The sequence below is a fragment of the Apteryx mantelli genome, chromosome 2 (assembly GCF_036417845.1).
Source record: "Apteryx mantelli isolate bAptMan1 chromosome 2, bAptMan1.hap1, whole genome shotgun sequence".
Taxonomy (NCBI): Eukaryota; Metazoa; Chordata; class Aves; order Apterygiformes; family Apterygidae; genus Apteryx; species Apteryx mantelli.
Genome location: NC_089979.1, coordinates 62,195,289 through 62,222,085, shown reverse-complemented (window position 1 = coordinate 62,222,085; position 26,797 = coordinate 62,195,289).

Below are 26,797 nucleotides of genomic sequence, written 5' to 3'. Positions count from 1 at the left end.
ACTGTTCAAGCACAGTAAATTTCCTAATGAAATCCAAAATATTTCACTAGAAAAGAAATGTGGATTAAAATATAACCATATTTAGCAGAGGTGTAAATATGACAACCTGTCCTATTGCCAGGCATGTTACAGCTAATCCACTGATGGTATAAGTTCTCTTACACTTGCAGTCATTCCCTACCACAGCTTTGCATTATCCCAACTGAAACAAAAGCAGGGCTGTATTGTGAAAAAAGATATTGTTTTCTGTGAAATTTATTTTATTTATATATAAATATATAAACAAGATAAATGCTATTGTAAGGGTACATAGACATTATAACCTATAATAACATGTATACTATAGATATTAATATATATTTTTAAATCTAACATAGAGAAGCTCCAAAAAGATTGAACTTACATACTTAGGTTAAAATTGAAATATAGCTAATTCTCCTCCATAAAACAGAGCCTTCACCTTAACACTGAAAGTAATGGATAGGTATTGTTCTCTTCCCAAAATCATAACGTATTGTCATTATTCAGAGACAAGCCAAGTAATTCTGCTAATTCAAGCTGTTTTTTGTTTTACTAAACTAGTGGCAAGAGTCACAGTGACTTTAGAGGTAGCACACACAGAAGCATGTATAGTTTTCATTAGGTTTAGTACTAATTTCAGTTGACAGCTAATTGAAATATGTATCGCTTTAGGTAAAATTAAAAACATGACATATCTGTACTAGTGTATTTTCAAATATAATCCTTACATAATATTGATAATAAGGTATAATTCAATTACTATTAAAGTAATTATTTGTAACCTCTTGGGCTTTAAGGAGAAATTATTTCTCCACATGAAGATTGCCTGCAGTGCAGCTATACCGAAATATAAATGAAAAATATTATGCCACCTTTAATAATCAATTATCAATCTCAAAGTGGAAAAAGAAATGTTCCTTTCCAGAAGCCGGAAGGCAACTTAGCTAATCCTTACAGTGTTTAATTTCCCTGTTTTATCCTCTTTTATTTCTTTTATTTGTTCTATTCCCCATTGTCTTTTTCCACTCCCTATATTCCCAATTTAGCCCTCATGGCCATGTACATTGTAAAGCATCTGCTACTTCCCAAGGAGACAATTTTGTCCAGTAGCAAGTGTACACTTTCAGCTGTGTAATTCTTTACCCAAGCATTATCATGTGTTGCAAGATACAAAAACAGGGGGATTTATTGTTTCTGTTCTTTCTAGAACTATTCAGCTGAAAAGATCCACAAAATAAACCATAAGATATTCTCCTATGTTTTTATAAGACTCAGTTACACAATCCATATCAGGTATGAAATGTTGAGCACTCCACTGCACGCCACAAGCCTCAGTAATGCCTTTTTCTTTATTTTAGGTGCTTCCTGGCAACAAATATGTTCACATCTTGGAATATTTTCAGTAAGAGCAATGAGAAAATACTCCAACTTGTCAATAATTTTATGTTGCTAACCAGCATTCATCTGGCATTGCCCTGGCAGACCTTAAATGAACCAGTTAAATTTGTCATATTCACTCTAAGCATTTGTAAAATATTATTGAGACATACCCAGCCAATCAAATCTCTTAGCAAAGAAAAATACAAAGATTTCATGAAGGAGTCCACTCACGTGGAAATGAGAGTGCCAGAGCTGAACAACTGAACACAAGAATGTGTTGATATGGATCAGGCTGAGGAGATCCTGAGAAAGAAACATCAGAGCCAGCAATATGCCTACTGGTGGCCAAGTTAAGAAATGTCCTTTGTTTCCTGCAGTATTGTGAGGAAAAGGAGGTCAGCAGTGCTTTAAAAAGATTGGAATCATCTCTAAGATAGGAGGAAAACACCGGAGGTTAGGGACGGGACAATAGGTGCATTATATTATTTAATTAACCATTTAGACTTCAGTTTGTTGGCAAAAGGAGCAAGTCTGTGACCAAGTTTGCCAGGAGTAAAGGAGAAAGAGAGAGCTGCAACATCGCCTATCGGTAGCAGCACTTTCCTCCCAGTCTGGAAACCTTCTTACCATTAACTCTCAGGGCTGAGCTCTTTCAGCCCCTTCTAGAATTGCTTGTCCAGGTTTCCTCTGCAAACAGCAGCCACTCTGGTGAGAAGCTCTGAAAACAGATGCCAGAGAGCCAAGGAGCTAAAACTGGTGAGCTGTCCATATTTTCTATTAAACAGCTTTACGAAGTCAGCTGTGGGTGAAAGTAAAACCTTTTGCATTCCTTGGACATTCACATAATTGTACATAAGATACTGGCCTCCTGTGTACAAGGAAAGACCAAATTTCTTCATTTTCCCATAGAAAAAACTTCACATAGTGCCCTTAGTAAAAGGGCATCCAAAACTGTCTTAAAAGTGTGTTACTTTCTTGTTCTCACTATTCTGTTTGGAACATAATTCAAGAATTTCACCAAGTAGATATTTAGAAACCATTCTCTAAACATATTCATAACCAGTTTAGAGTAATTTATTCTTGTTCTGGCATAGTCCTTTAGTTTATATAATTCTTTTTCTCTGATGTTTGCTGCCCTGAGCTTTCAGCTGGGTGAATTCAGTCAAATAAATACTTTTATTCTCTGCCAATAAATTCTTCATTGCCATGATCATCCTAGTAGCCTTTTTCCGCATCTGTTCCAGTATGAATTTATCCTTCTGGAATACCAGATGTTTTGTACACCGGTGTGTAGTACAATGCCATTAAATACTTCCCTACTTCTATTGCAAAACCTCACTTGATATATCCTAAGATTATACTAGCTTGGAAACACCCAACTGCTGCTGTAGGGAACTATAGAAGAAATACTGGCATTAATAATTCATGTATTCATTATAAATATACTGACCATAATGGAATATTTTAGTATTAATGCTGATATCCAGAGGATTGCTCTCTAGTGAACCAAGTGCATCTGTTAAAGTATCCATGAAATGAAAAATCATTCCATCTGAAATTCAAGCTTTCAGATTCTCAAACGCTTCTCCAAACCCTAACCTTCATCCTCAGTTCTGCGCCCTGCTTATTAGGGATTGAGCATGTGATTTAGCTGCTCAACCCCTCTGATTTCCATGGAAATGATGGTAAGATAGTGCTTAGCATCACTGCAGAGTCAGAGTCATGCTTTCCTTTTGAAACAAAAGACAGTATTTTCTACCAGTCTCTACAGGTTTGAATATCATTTCTCTTTGTAATGTCTCCACTCTGGAAACATTCACAAAATTAATAGATGAAAACAAGTAATTGGACCAACGCTTCAAGAGCACCTGAATTCGTGGCAGCTTTCAAGGCAGCATGGAGAACCGCTCTCTTTTTATTGCCAGGACCACGGCAGATACTGGGGCAGGGTTAGCTCTTATTTCAATTTAAAGCCTAACTTTTGCCAAGTGGAGCAATTTCTTACAGGCTGTGTCAGAAACTCTGACCTGCAGCGTACTCCAGTGATGCCCACTCTGTCAAGAAAAATTATATAGAGCTGACTGTGGCCTACAATGATCCTTTAAAGAGAAATCCCTAGTCATGTAAGAGCAGCTCTTTGTGCTCTTTTCACTTAAGTAATTGAGGATCAGAATCAATATTTCATCCAGAATGAGTACTATGAAAATTAAACCTCCATTCTAGTCTATCACTTCAGGTTCATTTATTTAGAAATATCTTGTCATTAAAAACCTGATAAACTTGGTATGCATGAAGGTGTCTTGGATTCTCAACAGAAATGTACTAGGTGCATAATGGTTTCTCCTGTTTTCAACAAATCTCAGGGCTTCCGGGAAAAGTTAGGAATAGAAGAGTTAATATTCTGACTCAATAATTTTAGTACATTCACAGCAATTTAGGAGTTGTAACGCAGTGGCTACTTTGCATTGCAGCCATGAACGTGGTAAGCTGATGTAAGAGAAAGGCTCCCCATGAAAAATTTCACAGATTTTCATTTCCACTGAGCTCAGGTACCAGAGGTGCTCCAACACTTCATTTTTGTGCTGTAACTGAATTTCTTGATATTCACCGATGAACAGAAGGTCCCAGTGAAGCAACCAGCACTTACTTTGTAAAATACATGCATGTGAATGCTGCAGTTTTTTGTGTCTCATTTGTTACTTGAGAGCAGTATGCGCACTCTCATAAGCACAAACTAGTTAAGGAGATAGATATATACAAAGAATAAATTTCTAACTGAACCAGGATTAGACTGACTTTTCATTATCCTATTTTTTCTGCGGTAATTTACAATACCATTCTGAACCAGGTGCAAATTGATATAGGAGATTAGAATGGTAAATTCACTGTTCAGTTTTCACTCTCAAAAACAAAATACACGAAGAAATAAGTTAGTCCCTGAGCTGGCTGAATGTACACAAACAAAAAGTTTCATTCATAATTCATTTAGAGTGATAACTTTGCAAGTTTATGAAGATGAAGTTGCTGTTTAAAGTGTTTCGGTTATGGCAAAGGAAAGTCCTTTCATATGGTCTATTCTTCAGAGCAATAATACATTAGACAGCTCTATTTCTTTGCCATTTTTAATAAAACAGTAAAGACTACCTAACCACCTTTTCAAAACTGAAAATTGTAGGACACATCTGATATCTGTAAACCAACATAAATACATCCCCATGCACAAAAGCAGCACTTCTTATATTTTACCAAGTAGGAAACATCTCATTATTTATTTTCTAGTTACCTGTGAAAATTTGACGAAATTCTCTATATTCAACTTTCAAGCAGTATTTTATCAGTCTTTGATACACTATTTCCTGAAACAAAACTTTACAAAATACTTATGCCTTTAATATAAGCAAATGGAAAATATATACAATTTTCATGACCCAGAATATAATCATGGCCAGACAGACAACTGCTAAGAAATGAAGATGCCAAAAGATGGTAAAACCACTGTACTGATGATTAGCAAAGCACTTCTTCTTGTGTCCCCAAAATAGACTGTTTCAAAAAAATTAATAATCTTGGAGACACACAGAAAAAGAGATAATGACCTTTCTTTATAGAATAAGACTGGATGCTGAAGGGAAGAATACTGGCACTGTTGAAGGCAGCCTTCTGGTAAGTCACCTATCAAGTCTTTGGAGAATTCAGTGAAGAAAACAACTAGAAAAGCCTGAGAACAACCTGGAAAAGCCTTGAAAACAACCAACCTGAGTTGGAAAGTCAGATCTGGATTCCACTGCTGGATTTGTGGTCCAGTAGCAGATAACAGTTGCTATGGCAGCACATCTGTGCAGCACTCAAAAAAAAGAAGAAAAAAGAAGAAAAAGATAAGATCATACAGAAGATAATAAAGCAAAAGAACTCATGAAAACAGCGAAACTTTCTGTAAGTTTCAGTCTATAGGGTTTCATGTAAAATAGCAACTGTAGGATTGCTTTCACTTATCACCCTCCAAAGTAAAGGGCTAACTGCAGTGTTTTGCAATTAAGGGATAGTATATTCCAGGATTACTATGCCTTCTACTTGTCTAGATCCTCTGTATTGCTAAGGAAATGAAAGTGTATTGGCAGGCTCCTAGAAAAAGTACAGACAAGTCTTGCTTAATTTTCTTAGAGTTCCGAAAATTAGTCTATTTAGCCCAGTATTTTAAATACAAGCTTAAGAACTTAACTATTATATATCATTAATATAAATGGTATTCTTAAGCTAAAATTTATTTAGAAAATGCAGTCTTTACCTCACATTTCTTTGGTCTCTGGTACACAGAATACTAGATTTTTCTGTGAGTTTTTTTTTTTTTCCACATTTTAGAAAATAGAGAAAAAGTATAGGAAATCTGTGATGACTTTGAAGCATATATGAGTTTTCTTCTGCCTCTCAGGAAAGTAACTGATTGTAAACATGAGCCTAAAACAAATTACTGAGAGCTCAAGTGTAAGATTTTCTCCTGTAATATGACATCTCCTGGTGCATGTCCTGTAATAAAGCTATATTTCAGTTTCATATTAGTATAACTTGTTTTCCCTTTACGCCTATCTATTCACATATAGAAAAACAAATTAAACTACCATTAATTACTGAATCTTCAACACACATTTTTTATAGGTGAAATAATAAATCTTGTGTTGTTCAACCTTACTTTTAGATTAATGACAGAATCATGATTTTAGTAATGATTTTTTGGGGGCAAAAAGCATGATCAGTGTCTTCTTATGCACTCACTCCATTAACAGCTCTAATCATACTTTTTCACAGTATCCTGTGCAAAGAAGTAAATAGCGCTGTGGCACTAGCACACGTATAGCTAAATCTTACCTAGTAGCTAGGAAAAAAATGCCATGATTATGAGCACAGCCACTTGCTGTATTGATTTAAATCACTGTGGTGATTTAGGTAGAGCTGACTAATTCAAGTGACCGACTTCCCAGCCACGGAAAAATGGTGGTTAAACTTAGAAAAAACTAACTTGCAAAATGTTGCCTGTTTGCCTGTGCTGGATGTCTGACTAGATTTTCCTCAGGAAGGTGCAGAGTTTTTCTTCTGTGTAGCCAGGACACTGCTTCTTGCGAGACTGGGCAAGAAGAACAGCCGTCCCACAGAGCCATATGGCACAGGAAGATTTGTAGAGTAGCTCCTACCCCACTGCTGCTGCTACCGAGGCTCTTTGTTTTCCATTGCTTCAGGATCTGGCCAACGAAATGTTTCATGAAAGTATCGAAGTGCAGAATTTGTCCCAGATTTGTAGCAGGAAACAATCTTCAGAAAACACCCACCTCTTCTCTCCTTAGGGACTAAAGGCAATTTAAAAGGAAAGCAAAAGTAAATACCACACATTCAATTTTTATAAGGCCATCTGCCAGTGCAAATCTCTGATGAACCATCCTATGCAAGTACGTAACAACTAAACAAATTTCAATGACAGATGGCCCTAATGTCTGTATAATGTCTAGCTTTTTCCAAAATCAGGGAGATTTCCATTCATCCATCTTGATGATTTTTCTCTAAAAAGTATCTTCAAAATAAGATAATTTTAGGATGTAATTTTAATATCCTTAATCTTGATAGTCTGTCTTCCAAAATGGAAAGCTCAAAGCAAGCAATGTACTAACATGATGAAGTTCAAATCCTTAAATGTTCTTAAATTTCACACTTCTGAAAAGGTTCTGATTACTATGGAGACCACTGTTTTGTGAGAAGGAGAAACTTCTCAAAATGTTCCACGAATTTGAAAGTGATAAAAATATAAGAGAGACAACCATTTTTGACTGTCTATACTTCATAGGACTGAATGAACTCATGGTCTTCTGATCTAATTTTTCCCAGAGTGAGGAGAAAGAAAGACGTTGTTGAAACTGTAGATCCCAAAATTATATCTAAAACCATTCACCATCTGAAGACCACAACTGTGTGACTCTCAATGAGCAAAATGTCAAAGCAGAAATAATTTAGTCATGCTTATCTTGAAAACAAGCAAAATGCCTTGTTTTGGGACCAAAATGATTTGAATTGGTTTCCCAGATCGAGTTACACACAATTTGAAGTTGCCAAAATGTTACATCTTTGTGATTGTGGTACACTTTACATTCTGGTCAATGACAAAATAAACAGGAAACTGAAATCCAAGTGTCACCTATGTTTTGGGGATTTTGCCACCTTTGAGTCTCTGCAAATTCATGTGCACTTAAGGGCAAAATTTAAACTTTTCAATATGTATCTTTAGAACTGATAAGGCCTTGCTGAAAGAATGCCGAAGCTGTCCTTGGAAAATGTGGTTGTGCACGGGTAGCCATACCCAAACTAAGCTAACAGTGTGGTCTCCCTGTTCACACAGGGTAGACAAACCCCTGGACAATAACTACTTCATGCAGTGTCCTTGTTGATATTGTTTCTCTGATATCTTGCTCTGAGAATACGTCTAAGCATGCCATGGTTTCTCCTCTGGGATTTTAAATTCTAAATTGCTAAGAGAGAGCCCTTTTCAGTTCAGGGTACCAAAGACTCCATCTGTATCACTCTCATGTTTGGACTGAGATCCTTGGGGTGAAAATTCTAATTTGAAAGCCATATACACTTTTCATGTTTTTGCTAATTATCTGTATTGCACTGTTGCAAACAAGACAGAAAGTGTTGTTTTGCCACTGTATGAAATTTTGATAAGCTACACCTGGGTTGTCATGTGTACTTGTGTTGGCATCTCAAGAAAGACATAGAGCTAGATAAAATATAGAGAAGGACAACTATACTGTGCAAGATTGTGGAACAGCTCCCTGGAGCAAATAAAAATGTTTGGGCCTCTTCAATCTGGAGGGAAGACTGAAAGGGTATCTGAGCAAGATTTGCAAAATTATGAATGTGGTTAATAAGGTTCATGTAGAACTGAGATTCACCAAAACTTGCAATACTGGAACTAGGGTAAAACAATGAAATCAGTAGGAACTCAGTTTAAAACAGATAAAAGAAAGCACTTTCTCATGTAGTGGGCAGTGACCTGCTGGAACAGCCTGCCACAGGCATCATAGCAGCAAACAGTATCAGCAGGATCAAAAGAGATTAGGCAAATCATGGACAACAGGTCCATAAACAGATACTAAAAGAAGCAGACAGAGATAGCCCTTGTAATATCCACAGTCAAATGATTAAAGATGCTAGTGAGCACAAGGGACAATGGAGTGCCAAAGGGGGCCAGGTTCATGCGCTCTCCCTAATCACTTTCTGCTATTGGCACTTTCAGAGACAGACTGCCAGGGCAGAAGGTACATCATTCTGCTGTTTCTGGCAGTCTCGTATCCAGCCCTGGAGAAGACTTCACTGAAAACAAGGACCATTGCATTAGGTAATATAAAAACATAAGGTAAGATAAAAACAACATTGTTTGATACAAAATAGTGGAATAGGTGAACAGAGGGTGGAGCTATGGGTAGGGATTAAACATTAGGCCAATAGGAAACATTAACATTAACATTAAACATTAGGCCAATAGGAAAACCAATATACTAAAGTTTTCTGCTTTTGGGGTCACTTACAACATTCTACTTCCTGTGTAAGTGCAGGTACATAAGTAGTCATTGACAGCAAAAAACATCACAGAGTTGCTTTAGCAGCCATCAGGTATAGTATGGAATGAACACAGAAGTTTGGGGGGGGGGGGGTTCTTTCCACAGGACCCTATTATACTGCTTTTCTGCTTACCGAACATTAGATTCTCTGAAATTTTTCTTTTATGAGACATTCTGGTACAATTTTTGTTTAGTCCTTAAAAAGCAAGGAAAATCTATTTTCCTCCAAATTTACTGTTGAAAAATGTCACTGAAATCAAAGTGTAATAGTTTCAATCTTTGTATTGTTCTCTTCTGAATAGAAGCAATATCAAAAGATAAAACGAGAGAGGGGGAAAAACCACAGGCATACACAAAGATGTATCCTTTCAGTGATGCAGACAAGAAGAGGGACAGGAAAACAGAGAAATATGAGGAGCAAATAACTGAGACATTACAGATACAGATGGTGGTTGAAAGTGGATAGTTCAGACTTTATTAAATGAGACGCTTTTGTACCTCACACACTCATAAGTTTAGAAATAGGCAGGAGAGATTATTAGAAACATGGAAAGTAAACCCACGGAGAGATATTAATAAATGAGAAAAAAGAAAATAAGTAAGAAAGGACATCATGGGACAGAACCATGCAAAATGCATAACGGTTCAAAAAATAGAAAAGCAAAGCTTTTGCATTTTATTTTCATGTGATGAAAACATTAAGGAATTTTAGGAAAAGAAATTAAAAACAAACTCTTAAATTTGATCAAGGAAAATTTTATTTTTATAGAGAACATAATTAACTCAATGTCAGAATATTTTATTTTTACTAAAACTGTAGTTTTAAATGTTGTGCTAGAACTTGGTATGATTTTTCTCCCAAGAAAAAATGATTTAATCAAAAACTCAGTTCCCAAAATATGCCTTAAAAAGAATGTAAAGAAGAGCCAAGTTTTCAAGGAGACAACATGAAATTTTAAAAGTAACTTTTTTTAGGGAACCAATTTTTAATCTAATTTTCTTGCCAAAAAAAACCAAAAAACTTTCAGTCTGCTCTGAAGATGGACAAATTGTTTAGACATACACTAAAGAAGGTTCCAGAAAAGATGTAAGCTTCATGCATGAGTGGACTGTCATTCATGATCTGTCACAGTTCCTGTGTGGAAAAGCAACTCCACAATTGTTTGCATGAGTTTTCTTGCAGCTTTCTCCAAAGGGTTTAGGCAGGAGACTTGCCTGGATGATCACAGATATCAGACAGCCTCTTTGTTCTTTTGCTTTGTTTTGCACAAAATGTATTGCAAAGCACAACATATCTTGTCATATACGTTAGAGAAAGAAAAGAATAACCACATATTCAGATATGATTCTGGCTTGAAATGCATACAGCTAAGGAAAATACTATTTTATGTTTTGTTTTGTTTTGTTCCAAATTATCAAAAAAGTAGGTAGAGATTTTTTAACAAAAACATTTAATTACTTTTCAATGAATTTGCCAAAACTTCCATTAGAAAGCAAAACAAAAAATTCTAATAAAAAAGTAGTGAAAATGAAGGCAAATTAAACTAAATAAAAATTGAATCTTTCATTTAGCGTGATAACAAAATGTCATATGACTTCAAATGCCTCTTTTGCAGTTCTGCAAATTTCCAGTAGACGAAGTGTCTTTCTTCATGCAGTACAAACCATCCACTGCTCCGAGTGGAAGAGAATTAAACTTGTAAAGTCATCTGTCTGATTCTAAACAATATATATGAAACATTGAAACAATGCTTACATAAAGAATGTTAACTAGGCTAATTAAAGCCCTGGAAACTTGCTGAAATACTTTATTAAATGAATCATATTGCAAAGTTATTGTTTGTCTTAAACTACAGAGAAAAAATATATTTAGTTATACTGTACAGCACAACTGAACAAACCTTAGCCTCAATAGATATATGCTACAAAGGAAAAAAATATTCTTTTGAGAATTATAATTTTACAACAGACTAGGGAATGAGATGTATTAAAACATGCATTTTAAATATTTTTATATTTCGTTGTGAGCTGGAGTGATAGTTTGTTTAATTATCCAAAATGTACTCAGTACATAGCACTGACATGCTATCTATGGTAGAGTTCTCAACAATAAAATGCAGTGGCAGAGTCATTTTGCATTTGAAATCAAGACCACAACTTTAACATCGGCATTAAAGAGATTTCTTTTTGTAGGAAATATTTAAATGGCATTTACATGTCTCAAAACAAGGATTGTTTGTGCCAGTTAATGACATCTAGAATATTAGCCAAAGAAGTCCTATATCCTGTGTTTGTATAATGTTGTTAAACATAGTGGTAAAATCCTAAATTTTGTTCAGTTCATTTGGACTATTGTTGATTTTAATGAGCTGTCAAGGCATGCACGGTCCAAAGCAACAGTGGCAAAGCAGTAAACCAAAGTATGCTCACAGTGTAGCATTTTTTACCTGAGGAAGATAGATTAATTATACTACCATGGGTCTATGACTTCATTTTTAAAAGTTTCACTCATTTACACTGTGTGCAAATTGTTGGAGGAGAGGAGGAGGGAAATTCCTACATTTAAGAAAGATGTAATTAAAATTTTATTAGTTATTAAAGAATGGTTGGCTTGTAATGTATCCAACTCTCCCTTTAATCTGCCTATTATCTACACACGTTTTATTAATAATTTTTCTAAATGTACTAAATACATCTGAAGCATAGCTGTAATATAAGTTGTGACTGCTATTTTTAAAATGGACAAGAAAAAAAAGCACCACTTTAAAATTCTCTGACTTTCCTTTAAAGTTTGTGTTGACTTTCCTTTAAAGTTTGTGTTAACTTTCCTCATAATTCTTGTCACACAAAATGCTACTCTCCCTCACCAGCTTTTTGTCTGGTTGTTAGGTAGTAATAATGGAATAACTATTGATCCCTTTGTAACTGTAGTGCAGATGGTGTAACCTTTGGTGTGTGCTTGTTTTGATTTGCTTGGGTTGGTTTTACCTCTATTTTTTGCTACTTCCTGCACCACTATGCTAGAACCTAAGAAAAAAATCTTCAGACATCTCCTCTTGGAGAAGCTTTTCTCTGCGTCTATAATATTTTCTAATTAGAGATGTGTGAAATGCAGCCTGCTTTATTCTCCTCTCTTAGGAACAGCTTTACCAAGTAATTTAGAATTGGTCTACTTAATATGGAGATTTCCCATTCTTAACAAAATTATACAGAAATGTTAGGATGTTAGGATATTTTAACAGACGTCAATACTGACTATTATTTTTACTGTAAGAGAGAAACGCACGCATGAACATAAATTCCTTGCTATAGAATACAGGGCTCACTGGCCCATAGCAACGTGGTGGTTTGACTTTGAAGCGATCTTTCTAAATTAGAAAGATAAGAAAAAAAAAGTATTATTAAATGAAGAAATCTACCGATACAATATTCCAAAGCATTAACTTCAGTGGTGATATCCCTGGTTGGTACAAGCACAAGTGGGAAGAGAATGGGGTTCACTGACTTCAGTGGCTAGGAACCTAGCCAAAAGCTTTTGAACAAGATGTATATGTACCCCATAGGCCTCAGGTACCATCTTTCATTTTGTATGCAGGAAGTGATGAAGTCAACTTCAGCTTATCTGTGACTGACTGATGAGGAGTCGTACAGAGGTCATTTAAGTTGGGGATGGAGGGAAAATATGGAACTACAGTTAATAATTCTTATTTGGATTTTAAAATTTTGTGAACCATAAGTACGGCTTATCCATGTAGACAGTTCTATCTGTAACCTAAGCTAAGCATAGGTAATTTCACAGAATATACTGCTTAGGTTTGGGATTTAAATACTTTCTTTTCTAAAAAAAATCAAGTCACTGAAATTCCGTTTTATCTAAAAGTCATCAGCAGGAATATCTGACCCAAACTGACAAGCCTGATAGGCTGCTATTATTTTTGTTGTTACTAGTATTTTTTTTCTTGGCACTTCATTTAATCACCTCATTTTGAAGATCTCAAAAGTGCAAGGCCCTGTCATGAAAGGATTTACTATTGCAGCACCTAATGTTGCTTTGCACCCTTACAGCTCTTTTCTGAAGAGCCACAAAAATACAACTCTTGATTAAGCCTTGCATTATACAGGAAATATTACTATTCTTAATTTAATGAGGGAGAACTGAGGGTACTGAGAGGTTAAAAGCCATCGTGGTATAGCCAGTAAGAGACAGAAGTGTTGCAGTGCTGCCCACCTCCAGTGGTTTAGAAATCCACACCACTGCCCTTGCGGATCTGTTGCCATCCCGTCACTGCTTCCCAGCCATTTCTGGCAACGTCTGGCTAGTCTAACCACATTTTAATAACAGTGATGTTTTTTAACTCATCTGATAGAACGGGGTCAGGGAGTGAGGATGTTTGTAACGATCAGAGATCAGTCCCACCCTGTGGAGGAGGACAAGAAAAAGTAGCTGGAGTGACCAAGGACAGTAACTCAGCTGCACTCAGAGAAGCAAGTGCGGCCAAACTGAATTTCAGAAACCTTGCCTCCTCTTACTGCAGTCTGCTTCTTGTGTGAACTCTGTGTGGCTAGTGTTCAGCTGTTATTATTATCATAATTTTCCAGATAGTTCAGCATAGTGACTGCAGAGGGAGGATATAAAAACATACAGAAGATTTCTCAGTTTGATACCAACAGTGAAGTAATTGTTATCTAAATGTTAATTAAAAATAAATAAATAAATAAATTCCACTTTCACTATCCTCATTTTTTCCCAAAAAGCTTAATGTTAGTAAGTGTATTCATAGTAAATTCTGTACTTTGGTTCATTTACTTTTGAGTTGTTTGATATTATTATTTACAAAACAGCTAGGTAAAAACAACTAAGTAAAATACTTCTCCACCAAATGAATCTTGAATAACTCCTTAAAAAGCAAACTCAGTTTGACAGCTATGAAAACTGCAGTCATGTAAGTCTGCATAATTGAAGACGCATACATTTGCACAAACTCCCAGTGAAAGTCAATAACATTAGGAGCTATATTTCTGAAGTAAATTTTCCAGATGAAAGGTTTATAGAGTACAGAGAATTCACTTTAATTTGTTACATTTATTGAAAAAAAGGAATGGAATAATACGCTGTTTGGAAAAGAGTATGTATAGGATTAGTATGATTTTCTATGGTGTGGTCATCTTCTGTTAGCTGAGCTTTATGAGAGGTTAAGAATAAAATTAACCAGAAACAATTGTTAGAATTACATATACGTGTACATTGGACTTGATCAATTCCAAGATCGTTCTTTCTGAAGGACAGACCCTTTATTTCTGAATTTGATTTCACATGGTTTCATGGATTGCTACTGCTTTGTAGAAGGCAGCTTTGCAGAGAAGGACCTGTGGATCCTTGCAGAAAACAAGCTGAACATGGGCCAGCAATGCCCCATTACAGCAAAGGCAGCCAACAACCTCCTGGGCTGCTTTAGGGAGAGCATTGTCAGCAGGTCGAGGGAGGTGATCCTTCCCCTCTACTCAGCCCTGGTGAGGCCACACCTGGAGGGCTGCGTCCAGGTCTGGGCTCCCCAGGACAAGAGAGACATGGAGCTACTGGAGTGAATCCAGCAAAGGGCTGCAGAGATGATTAGGGGACTGGAGCACCACTCATATGAGGAAAAGCTGAGAGAGCTGGGACTGTTCAGCCTGGAAAAGGAGAGGCTCACGGGGAGGGGGATCTAACAGCTAGCTGTCTTTACTATTTAATGCATGATTATAAAGAAGGTGGATCCAGACTTTCATCAGAAAGACCAAAAGGATGAGAAGCAATTGGCACAGCTTGCAGCAAGGAACAGGGAAAACATTATTCACACCGAAGGTGGTCAGATCATCAGAAAAGCTGTGGAATTTCCATCATTGGAGACAGTCAGACTCTGCTGGACACAGCCCTGAGCAACCTGCTCTAATGTCAGAGTTAGTTCTGCTTCAAGTAAGGAGCTGGACCAGATGACCTCCAGAGGTTTCTTCCAACCTAAATTATTCTATGATTCTATATTCACTTTATAGCAATGTTCACTGCCTGTACACTGACACTGAGGTTTTCAAATAAAATACATACATACAAAAGTGTATATATACTTCATGTCCATTTTCCTTTTTGCAATTTTTAGGGACAGAGATCAAATCAGGATCAAACCAAGATGAATATATTGACTACTTAGGTCAGAAACATCCTCTGGAGACTAAGAGGTCTTCACTGATGATAGAGCTGACATCCTCTGGAGACTAAGCAGTCTTCACTGATGATAGAGCTGATCTGCAGAGATTATTTCTAACCCTGTTCTGTCAAGTACCAGACTACCCAGTGTTTTTATATCACCTATGAAAGAATTCTTTTTCTGACATTTCAAGATCCTCAAATATCTGTAGAACGCTATAGGAGCAGTGTTTTTATCATTGGAAATCTTATTTTGTGTAGCTGATAAAATTTTAAGATCCAGATATTAGAATGTAGAGTACTTTTCATGAATTAATGAGCTGCATGTTTAATACTATAATTAATGATAACTTAGTTTGGCAAAACATTAATTTGCATATCAAACAATGGAGCCATAACTCCTTTATGCTGTGGGAAGCCACCCTTTTATACAAAGCTGTCAGACAAACCTAGTTTATGTCATGTGTCAGAGCTCTTATTTGTCACATGCTCCTTGTCACCTAAAGCATGTTCCTTCATAAAATAAAAGGCTGGATTACTATACAGTCCTTCAAAAAAGCTGACAATACAACATTAACTGGGCTATGCAACTGTGATTTTTTTTTTTTTCCACAAATCTCACAATAGGTATTGTATTCTCTGTTGGGGAATTCTTAGAGACTTTTTTTTTTTGCCTTGTTTCCTGTCCTCAGAAAAAGGTACACATTGAATGTGTTCTAGTAAATCCTAAACACTAAAACATCTCTAACAAATAACAAGCTCCACAGTGGAATGTGGTTGTATAACATATTCTTCCTCCTTCCCAAAGCTATTTCTGGAGATGAAGTACTTAACAGAAACTACTATTACTAGTACTACATAAACTGCTGGATTATAATGAAATAGTTTTAGGAAGAGGAGAGGAAATCAAGTAAATAATTGATCTGGTATTAGCAACTTCAGTAATGTGAATACATAGTTTAAAAGAAGGACAGAAATTATTAATTAACCTTGCATATAGCTTAAGAACAACTTTTGCTTTGTAACAATTGGAAAACTTCTGACTAAATTTTTAATCCTGAAAGGAAATGCTCATTCACCAAAAATCAAGATATTTGCTAGAAAATCTCACTTTTTGTAGAAATTTTGCTTATTGAATTTTCAGAATATACATACATTTTAAAAGTTCAAAACTTAAATTTTGTTTATCAAAAGTATAAAACCCCAAACATTCATACTGATTTGAGATAATATTTTTATTCATTCTTGCATTACTTTTGCTGTAAATATGGCAACATTTCACCCAGAAATTAGGTCAAGATCTTTTTTAATTAAAAGTTTGGTGGACAGGAGAATGATATCTCATTTCATACTGATAGAGCTGTTTCAACACATCCAGAGAAGATTCTCATGTTTCACTGAAGAAAGCTTAGCCTTATGCTATTTCCTTCAGCCATCTATTCCCCTTCATTTTTCTTAAAGAAAAAAAAAAGCTCTCTCTGTTGTAACTAGGCCTATCAAAAACATTCAGAAAATAATCTAAACAGATTGAGCTAAAGAGACCTGATGGCTCATCCATATACATCTCCAGTTTATGAAGACTATGGCAGTTTTAAAATTAAAACAATATATCTTTCCGATGTTTTGTCACTTTGCTGGGTCCCTCTGAAGTTCCTCAATGTCTTCGCAAACATCAACTCTTCTAAATATTTTTGCATGATTTGACAAATTTTGTTACTCCATAGTTTGGTTACTGTTCCAAATTGCTGAAATAAATACAGAGCATTTTACTATTGTGGACATCTACGACATCCCACAGGTAAGATTAAGCAACATTAAATTTTTAAAAATTAAAATAAATAGTGTAGCTATTTCTGTTCTCTGTAAACAGCTCCTTTGCCCATTTCTGATCTGTGTTACTTCCTACCTCTGTCTCCATAACTACTTTGGGTCATTTCTGCCTTACGCAAGGGAGGGTGGAATACAGGGCCCCATGCAACAGCAGAGATGCTGTTGTAAGTCCTGAAAGGCATGATGTGCTCTTTCAGGCTTTCCAAGCAGCTCTGCAGACTCATAAAACATGCAGAAACATCAGCTGTGTTGGCATTAGCTTGAAGTCCCTATACCGTGCTCCACTATCTTAAGTTTTCCCAACAGCCCTCTTTGACGGATTTGATCCCAAGCAGTTGTGCCAAAGAAAATAGATGAGATACTCCTCCAGTGTAGAGGAAGTGTCTGATTCTAAGGAATAGGTAGGGGTCCAAACCCTGCCTGGGTGACCCCTGTAACATACAGGATAAGCCCCTTGGCAAACACTACATTACCATCACCAGCCTCGCCTGGTAATTGAAATGCCTGTATTGACATGTTTTACCAAAGACTTTTAATGGGCCACAGAATCTTGCCCTACATCAGGTGTGTTTCTTTCCCTCCCTAATTTTGTCAGTTATATGGGGAAAAGAGTAATCAAGATTGTCCGGTGAGAGTGAACTGACCTAATGAACCTATGTCTGACTTAATGAACATTTCTCACGGACTCTGTCAGTGAGCTTCTTAAGGCAATTGTAGGCACTGAGTGGTTGTCATTTTCTGAGCTGCTAACTTGTTCAGCTAGCTTGCCTCAGCAGTAAGTCACTTCAGTTAGTGTTGCTATTAACAACCCCGTTTAAAGGAGCTCTAATTTTGCCAGGGGTTCAACCTTTTGTTAGGGGCAGAATGCTCCACTGATTGGTTACTTAGATCCATAACTGCATGCTGATAAGTGAGAGCAAGTGGTCTGATTTCTTTCATATTTCATTTATTTCTTTAAATCTGCTGAAGTCATGCAGCAGAAAGGAGAGAAGTTGCAAGAATATGTATTTTGGGGTCATATGTTAGGAACAGGTTTACCTATACTGAGGAACTGTATGTCTCCTTTCTTCTCTGCCTGGGTCAACTGTTCTGTCTATTCTAGCTCTGGCTGTGTAGCCTGATGAAATAACTGCCAATTTGCTCCCTAGAATAATATCACAAGGCTTTAATTCTATGTATGAGGGTTGTGATCAGTGGCACAGAGTCTAGCTGGAGGCCTGTAGCTAGCGTTGTCCCCCAGGGGTCAGTACTGGGTCCAGTCTTGTTCAACTTATTCATCAATGACCTGGATGAAGGGACAGAGTGCACCCTCAGCAAGTTTGCTGACGATACAAAACTGGGAGGAGTGGCTGATACACCAGAGGGCTGTGCTGCCATTCAGAGAGACCTGGACAGGCTGGAGAGGTGGGCGGAGAGGAACCTCATGAAATTCAACAAAGGCAAGTGCAGGGTCCTGCACCTGGGGAGGAATAACCCCAGGCACCAGTACAGGCTGGGGGTTGACCTGCTGGAAAGCAGCTCTGCAGAGAAGGACCTGGGAGTGCTGGTGGACGCCAAGTTAAGCATGAGGCAGTAATGTGCCCTTGTGGCCAAGAAGGCCAATGGTCTCCTGGGCTGCATCAGGAAGAGTGTTGCCAGCAGGTCAAAGGAGGTGATTCTCCCCCTCTACTCAGCCCTGGTGAGGCCACATCTGGAGTACTGCGTCCAGTTCTGGGCTCCCCAGTACAAGAGGGATGTGGCACTACTGGAGCAAGTCCAGCGAAGGGCTACAAAGATGATTAGGGGACTGGAGCATCTCTCTTATGAGGAAAGACTGAGAGAGCTGGGCCTGTTTAGCCTGGAGAAGAGAAGGCTGAGAGGAGATCTTATCAATCTGTACAAGTATCTGAGGGGAGGGTGTCAAGAGGATGGGACCAGACTCTTTTCAGTGGTGCCCAGCGACAGGACGCGAGGCAATGGGCACAAACTGAAACATAGACAATTCCATCTGAACATGAGGAAAAACTTGTTTACTGTGAGGGTGACAGAGCACTGGAACAGGTTGCCCAGAGAGGTGGTGGAGTCTCCTTCTCTGGAGATATTCAAAACCTGCCTGGACGCGATCCTGTGCAACGTGTTCTAGGTGCCCCTGCTTGAGCAGGGGGGTTGGACTAGATGATCTCCAGAGGTCCCTTCCAACCTCAGCAATTTTGTCATTCTGTGATTCAGAGGGAGGGAGCATGTCTGCATTAAGTGGTTAGCAAGTATATGTCCATCCTGGTGACCTCTGGGGTATTTTTGCAAAATGATGTGCCAGCTTTGCCACCCCTTGTGTAAGCAAAGAGACAGCTTACTGTACTAAGGTAGTCACAGTTGTATATGGTTCTTTTAAATAACTGTTAGTTATTTTAATTAAGCTCTATGGATTTCTCATGACAGCAGGTTTCACTCATTCTTTGGGAGCATATGAACACAACCGTTGGGATAGCGAGTGTGCAATTGCACACATAGCGTGTACACAAATCCCCAGAGAATGAAGAGTCAACTCCACGATCCTCTCCCTGCCTTGCTTGGATGATAGCATGCTCTTTGACAACAGTGGGCTGTCTGCTTGGGGTTGTTGGGGTTTTTTTGGGGGGTGGGGGGGGCTATTCTTTTTAGGTAAACTACAAAAGATAAGCTACAATTTCCCACCACCAACAACAACAAAAAACATAATTTTACCAGACAACTATAATGTGACTGATTGACTGAGTGGTAAAATGGCAAATGCAATTCAATGCAGATACATGTAAAATGATACAGTCAAGGGAAAAATATCCTAATTTTGCATAAACTATGAATGGCTATAAGCTGTCTCTTCCTACTCAGTGATGGGGCTATAACTGCTAGTTCTGTGAAATTGTCAGTTCAACGCTCTATAGCAATCCAAGAAGCAAACAGTGTTAGGAATTATTAGGAAAGGAATGGAAAACAAACCATCAAGCATCTTTACTTCCTCATGTAAATTGACCATACAGCCATTTCTTGAACACTATGTGCTGCTCTGGTTCCAACAGGGGTGACTGTAGAGGAATGCTATGTCTCCCTCAAAAGGGACACAGTGCAGCTGTTGCAAGCAGGGAAACAAGCAGCATGAACAGGAACAACTGAAGTGAGGATTCTTTAGAGGAAGGAGAAGCTGAGATGGATATGTGAGAGGTCTAAAAAATTGTAAGTAGCATGACAAAAGTAAATAAGTAATATTAGATGGTTTACTGTCCCTTCTAGCACAGGAGTTACAAGCACCTTTTTAAACTAGGAGGTGACATGGAGTACATAGATCTGAAAAGAAACAGGACAAATAAATGGAAGAAAAATCCATCCAGGCCTAAAAAATACAAAAGCACTGTATCTAGCTTTAGAAGTACTGGAGTTGCATATTTGCCGAATGCTGTGAGATATTTTGGGGATTGTTTGCCTGATTTATCCTCTTCTCTAGCAATGTGCTACTGTCCAGTGTTACAAACAGGTTACTGAGCTACACGATCTGACCTGATGTAGAATTGCTTCAGTTAAAATGGAGGGGATGTACATTTTTTTCTGTAAAATATGCAGTCCAGTTTATGAGCTTTCACTTTTATTTTCTCTCTCTTCTGTTTAGGCAAATGAATGAATTGCAATGGATAATATATTCTTAAATAACTACCTCTTAAATAAATCTGAAACTAACCACATCCTTCTTAAAAATATTACAGACTGCATCTACTCTGTCCCACATAGTTCTCCTGGCCAAACCCTTCAGAAAAAAACCCTGGCAGTCGCAGCTCCCATTGTTCAGCCCTTCAGCCATAGTGAAGGATGGGAATGGCTGTTACTGTGCAGTTGCTGTAGCTGGGATTGTACTTTTGTTTTCCCTTGCTTCTGTACTACAGAGGTGATTCCTGACCATCAATTAGCACAGATGAAATTTCGCAGAGGATTTTGGATTAGGCACAGAGAAAGGTCACAGATAAAATCTAGCTTCAATTTATTGCAATGTGTCTTTAGCTCAATTCATCATCTTTGCACAGACAACTAGCAAGTTTGTGAGCTTTCAGGTAATAGGCAAAAAAAGAAATTTATCGTTATATTTATGCTGACTGTAGTTTTTCCTATTGCTCTATCTCTTTGGAGGTCTAGAAATGTGATTTATTTTCTGTCTGGTGTCAATACTGATCATAGCAGGCAGGCATCTCCTTCACAAAAGCCACCCCTTGGCTGGCACTAATCACTATTCTCATTGGCAAAGTCAGCAGAGAGGCCAAAGACTGAATGGAAATGAAGCCCCAGCCTCTCTCTGGTCACTCCTGGTCAGAGTTGAGGTATTTGGAAGGATTATTGCCTTGGCTGCACGGTAGTTGTTCTGTGGATAAATTGGGAATTTCAGTCTTCAGGGCTGTCAATACAGAAACTTTTATGGGAACTATATTCTTTAGAAAAAAAAAAGGAAGAAAGAAAGAAAGAAGGAAAAGGAAGAAAGAGAAAATAATATATATTTATTGGCTGTGCTTCTAGTAGTAATAAAACCATCCTTAGCTGTATATGTCTGTCATGATCTATTTGCTTTTAGCTATAAATGATAGAGTGGTGAAAATATATGCAATGAAATATTGCAAACTGTTGCAATTTCAGCTTTGCATATTTGACCACTATGTAATTATCTCCCAGCAGGTCTGCCATTGAAGCTCAGTACATCTTGTTAAAGGGATATGTCTTCTGTGACATTCAAAATATCCAAGAAAAACTTCAAATAAGCCCAAATGCAAAAATTGCATGTGCACACAATTTGAAAAGAGTAATATTTCTCACTTGTAGCTGTTGAGGCTGATCACTGCAATAATTATTTTGTTTAGTTTTATTACACCACTCCTTTTTATGTTTCTATGAGCTCCAGATAAAATTTCCACATGAGAAAAAGGTAAGAAATTTTGTGTATATGCACTCTTTAATCTTGTCTGACAAAATGAAAAAAAAAATCAAAAGTAGAACTAAATATTCTTCTATGAATGTAAGAATTCAAAATATTGTACTGTGCAGTTCTTAATTGAAGGCATACCTAGTGGAAAGCCGCAGATACTGCATCAAAATAAAATGGAAGTAAAACTGTCCTCGAAATACTGACAGAAACGTCATGGAAAGAGGAAACCATCTTCCTGTCTTCTGTAGATTTTCCACATTTAAAGACTTTTTGTTTGATATTAAAGAACAGATGGAAAAAAATTCAGGTGAGCAGGCAGTATACCTGTTATTAGAATGCCATGACAATGGTCCAATCTAAAGAATTATAAGTAGATACTTGTTTGGAGTCTTGTGACTGCCATTGATTAATTTATGCAAATACTGCAACCCTTTTTCTAGCAAAGTATCTAAACAGGGGCTTGAGTTCATGAATAAGATAAGTCAAACTGATGTCAGTGGACCTACTTAAGCCTAATAGTGCAGAGCAAACTGCAAACTGCAGAAATAAGCTTGGTAAGAGTAAAATTACTGGGATAAATGAAAAGTCTCACAGCTTTCATTAAGTTAACAAATGCACTGCTTGAGGAGAAATGGAGTAAGTATAATTAAATGTTTAAACCCAAATATTTTTTCTAACTTTTTTAACAAGCACATATATTTACTGTAACCTATATCCCTCACTGGCAGGTCCTTCTATTGGCTCACAGAGCCACATCCTGCTAATGGTATTAGTAGGCCTGTGTAATTATGGCAAGTCACAAAGGAATTCCGACAGAACATATCCTGCAGAAAGGTGTTTTATTTGACACCTTGTCTTTCACAGACAGCATAAAAAATATTCCTACCATCAATTGCAGAACTTCAGCATGATTAAAAATAAGTTTATATTTTAAGCTGTCCTGCCTGCCTCAGTTTTTGTCAATCTGAAGCAACATTTGATTGTTATGCTTTTCCAGGCATATGACACGTCTTTTATAGCAATTTATAATGATTTTGTATTAAATAGATTTCAGTTGCCACACTGTGTAAGTACCTTCTGTGTTGCTAGACATCACCTGGATGTTTTCATCCAACAAAAGACATAAAATGCCTGTTTTCCTTTATCTATTGCTCATTTCATGACCCCAGAACAAGGAACTTTTTGACTATATTAAATTGATCAATATTCTTCCTATTCAGTGGATAGGATTTAGGTCAAATAATTAGACACTGAAACATGAGTGAATCTAAGAATTAGAAGAATAATCTGCTACTTTCTGACAAGAAACCGAAAAGGGACCAACCAAGCCTCAGATCTAATTCAATGCAGCTATTCTAGTTCAAATATGTATTGTTCTCTTGTCTTTAAAAAATCCAAGTCATATATTCATTACACTCTTGCTGTAAAGAGGCTAATAATGTGTTTAGAAACATGATGACATACAGCAGTTATTTTTCTGTTTTCATAATGATTATCTTTTCATTATCTTTTCATAAGGATTATCTCTATCTCTTTTCAGTGGTGCCCAGCGACAGGACGCGAGGCAACAGGCACAAACTGAAACCCAGGCAGTTCCATCTGAACATGAGGAAAAACCTCTTCACTGTGAGGGTGACAGAGCACTGGAACAGGTTGCCCAGAGAGGTGGTGGAGTCTCCTTCTCTGGAGATATTCAAAACCCACCTGGATGCAATCCTGTGCAATGTGCTCTAGGTGCCCCTGCTTGAGCAGGGGGGTTGGACTAGATGATCTCCAGAGGTCCCTTCCAACCTCAGCCATTCTGTGATTCTGTGATTCTGTGAATCCACAAGCCATTCTTTTTACTTTTAGGAGAAGAGGGAGTAACTTGGAAACCTCTGCCTTTAATGGGAATACATAAAAAAAGATTGTGCAAATAGAAAATTGATCTATCCTAGACATTGTTATTCATTGTATATAGCATAATGTAATTTAATAAAAAATCCTCTGTTCTGTGCTGTTCTGCTGTTTCACTATTGATATATTCACTGAAATTCAACTCTAAAACTGTGCTGTACACATCAAATACAGTCTTTCAGTAGACAGTAGTAATCCATATGGTAAGCTAATTTACAGATGATTCTGACCCACATTTATCGTTGGTTTTGTGTCACACATTTAATTCACCTATTTTGCTTCAGGCCCCCGTTCTTTACATTGTATTAGAGAAGAACAACTATATTCAAAAAGACAAATCTTTGTACAGTTTTAATCTGGACCAAAAAGGGCAGACTAATTTGCAAGTAAAAACTATGCCTTCAGTAAGGGGAGAGGCTAATTTACCATATTTTACATCTTTAGGAGTTTTGCCTTTCTTGTACCCAGAAAGCGTAGGCGGCAATTACATTTCTATGAATCTACTCTCAGATGACTTTCCTGGAGTTAAAATCAAATTCACAGCAATATAAGGTTATAGCCGCATTGTAGTTTTTTTGACTATGTTCCTATGTTTTGTGACTATTGTATAGGTTACTTTTATTGTCCATCTTCATAATTTTCCATCTCATACTTCCATTAAAACTTGTGATTACTGTATGGGTAAAACTATGGGATAAAGACCAAATTATGCTTTAGGACTGGCCAGAACTCTCCCATTCTGCAGTGATAATACAAGCAATATTTTCAAGCAAGGCCTATAATGTCTTTCCCACAAACCCTCTAAAGGACTGCCAATTTCTCCTACAGTTGATCAGTAAAGACTGCTAAATTGTCTTGATCCAAGAAAGGAAAAAATAAACCAGCAAAACTGATAATTAATGAAACTCATAAGGCAAGGGCAGAAACACTGAAGGCTCTTATGCATCCAGTGCACATCTACATTTCAAGAAACAGTTACACTCAAAATCTTATCTATGAGTGAAGAGGAAGCACACCATAAATAAACAAATATGTGCAAATATATATAAAGACAAGAATTTATTGTTTGTATAACTGAAATCTTAACAGTCTAATCTAAGAAACATTTTTAGTCCAGACCTAATTGTTATAGGAAAAAAAAAAATACTTCTACACAGAATAGAGTTAAAATTGTTACACACACTTCTTCTTATCTATCCCTTTTCTCAATGTTATGCTCACCTTTCCACCGCTCCTTTGGGTCCTAACGTTGGTCATTTAATTCTGGTGTTGGCGGGGGAGAGTTATGACAAGTTGGCAACATCTGGAGTCCTTTGCTGGGAGGAATATGATGTTCATGTTGATGGTTTCTTCTTCCTCATTCTGGGATCCACTTGGGGCCATTGTTATATGTTTGCTGATGTGCTTTTACACTTTGCTCTTTCTTCATCAGTCTGCAGCTCTATGTTACAGCCGAATTTACTATATATGGGGCCTTTTAGGTATGTTAGATACTATTTCTTTGTTCTCTTTGCTACCCCTAAAACCAGTCTTGTCCAGCTCCAGATCCGTATTTCCTTAACAGAGTGCTGATGAGTTCTTAATAGTTATGGGTTCTCCAGTGCCAGTGAAAACAACGCTAGAAGCAGCTCAAGAAAAGCTCAGGCATAGCAAGCTTGACGAGCCTCGGTCCTGAGGCCTTGCAAACTCAGTATAAAGCCTATGGCCTCTTACTAGCAACCAGAGCTCTTCAGCCCTGATGCAAACCATAGCTAACAAGTTGGACATACTCTAAGTGAAATAACAAATTAAACCTCTAAAATAGCATTACATAGAAAGAAACCTGTTGTATGTCAGATCAGAATCAGGCGATTATGGATCCCAGGTGTATAAATCAATAATAAAATTGAGTTTACCAGTTACTACAATTAAAGGAAAGAAAACTGGAGTATTGTATCAGAAACTCTGAAAAGCATCTTTTATGAACTTATTTTGTAAGATCTGTCAAACACTGAGGAAGCATGAAGTATCTTTAATCCCCCAAGGAAGAAGAAATCTGCTTTGAGCAGAACAACAGACACAAATTGTCATGATTAGATCACACAGTTCAGTGCTCAAAGAACAGCAGGTCAATTCTCTAAATGATTTTAGTTGAATATTCTTTCCTATGCTTTGTTTATCCAGTGGTGAGCTATAGCATTTGCCTGAAATCTTCAGCTGGTGTAAATCAAGATAGCTATTCTGAAATCAGTGACTCTGTTACTTCAATAGAGCTGTACCATTTATACTGAGGATCTGCTCCAAAATACCACTTTTTTTCAACCTTGGTAACAACTGACAAGAAAGACATAATGCTATTAAGATGTTTTGGAATTACTGATACTTCCTAACTGAACAGTAGAGTTTTTTTGAAACTTGGAATATGCCATTTCACTGTAAATTTTAGCAGTCTGACACTGCAGAATAAAAAGACTTTTAGGAGATTAACACAAAGTGTTTAGGTGAAATTTTGAGTTTTAACTTTTACATACAATATTTTATTTTCAAATATATTGTAGGAGCAATAGAGCAATGTTACTGTCATGAGAAACAATATGGGAACATTATGTAGCAAGAATAGAAAATTCTCATTTATATTCATAATTTTACTGTTACAATGACTAAGTATGGACTGAAAAGTCCTATTGTTTTTTAAACTGATGGGCACTTTCTCCACCAAATTATTTGTGTTGTAATGACTGTGTGTTTTGAACAAGGAAAAACACAGTCATTATACTGTGCACATGTTGCAACAGTTATCATTTAAAAAAAAATTCTGAGAAAGACAAAACAAATCCAAGGTAACAGAACCAATAAACACGTTTAATTTCCTCATTAATAAAAACAACAAAGTATTTTTATCCTATAATGTATTACTCATTCTAAAAAATAACATATAATCAAAACACAAAAAAAAACATATAATCATTGTATAAATTCTCCAAAACA